Below are 2,975 nucleotides of genomic sequence, written 5' to 3'. Positions count from 1 at the left end.
GCCCTGTCCTGCACCCTCTGCCCTGTCCTGCACCCTCTGCTCTATCCTGCACCCTCTGCCCTGTCCTGCACCCTGCCCTGTCCTGCACCCTCTGCCCTGTCCTGCACCCTCTGCCCATTCCTGCACCCTCTGCCCTGTCCTGCACCCTGCCCTGTCCTGCACTCTGCTGGATCACCTATGCTGCATCACCCTCATCATCTCTCACATAACTTGAGTCTACTTTAGTCACTGTGTCAGTCTGTTTCATTGAGGGTCTTCCCCTCCTTCATTGACCCTCCACCTTTCCAAGCAAGATGTCTCTTCAAGGATTTGCCCCTATATAAATCATGTCCAAATTAAGAGACAAAGCTTCACTATCTGTGACTCCAAAGAGTACCCTAATATTTCCAAGACACATTTGTCCTTGGCAGTCCATAGGATGTGCAGCACTTTCTACATCACAACTCAAAAGACATCAGTTACTCTCCTGCCTCCTGTGTATGTCCAGAACAGGGGTCATCCCCACCACTATCCCAGCACTCCATGACTCCTGAACTCCAGGTTACTCATCAGCTGCTGTTCTCCTTGTCACCCTCCACCCAGGTCCTGTCACTTCCGTCCAAATCTCCAGAGCCTACTTCCTCCCAGGCCTCAGTTAGATACCCATCTGCCTCTTGTCCCCTGAGCTACTGCAGTAACCACTCTGGCCCCTTCCAGAACATTCTCTACATTGCCACCAGGGAGAGCCCCTCAAATGTGATGGTGATGGCTAGTCGCCCCTGAGTATCCAGGGTCCTACCTGGTGCCCTGTTGTGTCATCGCCCTTCCTCTGCTCAGGTGTCTCCACATGTACTTTCACCGGACAGCCCCCGCCTGCTTCCTTGGCTACACCAAAAACCACCAAGAGTACCTACTACTTGCAACTCAGCAACCCCAGAGGGCAGAGTACATGGTCCTGTGGGGTTCCCAGGTGGCACGTTGTTAGGAAAGCCCACTGGCTCATCTTCCTCCCAGAGAGGCTGGTGAGTTCCTCAGCCATTGGTTAGCAGCTGGCTTTTTAACCAGCATGAGAGAGGGCTCCTTAAACCTGTCCCCAAGCATGCCCTGGGAAACGGTCTCTGCTCTCAGCATTAGCACCTCTGATGAACCCCTTAATGTCACCGTAGGGGAAAGAGGAACTCATTTCTGGGTAGAGGCCCCTGGGACAGAAGACTTGGCATGGCGAGGGCAGCCTGAGAAGCCAGGACCTCAGGAACTCTCAAGGTAGAACTGAAAAATAATCTGTGCAAAACAGGAAGCAATCATGCCTCTACCTTAGTTACCCAGGGCTGGAGTAACAAATCCCATTAAATGAGTGGTTTCCAAGAGCAGAAATGCACCATCTCAGGTGGAGAGACTAGAAGTCCAAATCAAGAGGGTCAGCTGGGTTTATTCCTTCCACGGCTTTTAGGGACACTGTCCCATGCCTCTCCATTCTTGGTTGATCTGGTTCCTTGGCTTGCAGGTACAGTGCCACACAGCAACCTTCCTCTGACACACATTGGATTAGGCTAAGACCCACGATATTCTGGTAAAGCCATATGCTAACTGGCAATACTTCAAAGACCTTACTTCTAAACAAGGTTATGTTGACAGGTCATAGGGTTAGAACTTCAGTGTGGCCTTTTAGGGTCACAGTTAAGTCCATTACAGCCTTGAAGAAATAAGGTGTAAAAGGCGGTTCACAGAAAGTATTAACTGTTGATTGCTCTTAAGTTGTTCTGATCCTTGGCAACCTCACGCACCACAACAAATGAGCCTGGTGCTGCACTTTCACCTCCTGGGATTACCAGTGAGCTGACCATGGTTTTCATTGGCTAGTTTTTTGATATAAAGCACCATATTAGCCTAGAAGTTCTACTAAAGCCTGTTCAATATAGCAACACACAAGTGCCCACTGCCAGGCTGAGCATGTTGTGCTTGTGGTATATACTGTTGTTGAGTTGGGACCGACCCACAGCTAACCCTCTAGGTTTCAGAGACTGTAAATCTCTCAGGAGAGAATGTCCATCCTTCTCCCATGGTGAAGTTCATAGCTTCCAGAGGCATGTTGTTTAGGAAATGGATGCCACTCCTGCTTCCAAACCTGTCATAGTATATTGTTATATGCCATTGAGTCACCTGAGATGCATATAGTGACCCTAGGTACAGCATACATACATACATTCCCTGTCTGAGCCAGTATCACTGATTCCGACACACCAACCCCTATTGCCTCAATCACTGTATCAATTCATCTCATTCAGAGCCTTCCTCTCCTGCACTATCCATCCACCCTTCCAAGCATGATGTCTTTTTCCAAGGACCAATCTCTCCTGGGCATGTGCCCAAAGTGAGGCGGAGCTCCTCCAAAGAGAGACTCGGTTTCACCTTCTCCAAGAAAGACCTATTTGTTTTCTTGGCAATCCATGCTATGTTCAAGAATAGTCTCCAGCACCACAACTTGAAGGCATCTACTTCTGTTATCCTTAGTGATTGTCCAGCTCTCTGAAGCATAACAAGTAATTGAGAAGACCATGGCCTGGATTCGGTGCACCTTTGTATCTAGACTGATACTGTTGCTATTCAGAGCTCTGGAGAGGTCCAAGACAGCATATGTATGGATATTATCCTGTCACATCATTGTATTTTAAAAAAAAAAATTTGAAGGTGATAACACTTTTTGAAAAACACTTTTTATATTACTCTGATTTCATAGTTTCTGGAGGCAAGCCATTTCAGAAGTGGATGCCAATCCTGCTTCTGAACTTGTTTTAATCAAAGAGCTCCACCAAACAGTGTCCACCATGGGTAACCATTATCACATTTGACACATTAGTGTCACAGTGTTTAACATCACAGGAACCACGAGTTACCTCTGTACAGCAAATGGACAGACCAGTGCAATACCACTTAGAAGAATGTTTGACTAAAACCAGGCCTGAGGGCTGCAGGTTACAATCACCATCCTTTGGCTT

Source organism: Elephantulus edwardii, unplaced genomic scaffold, assembly GCF_000299155.1.
Source record: "Elephantulus edwardii isolate Elephantulus edwardi_28Jun2011 unplaced genomic scaffold, EleEdw1.0 scaffold00062, whole genome shotgun sequence".
Classification (NCBI taxonomy): domain Eukaryota; kingdom Metazoa; phylum Chordata; class Mammalia; order Macroscelidea; family Macroscelididae; genus Elephantulus; species Elephantulus edwardii.
This window is presented reverse-complemented; position numbering follows the sequence as displayed.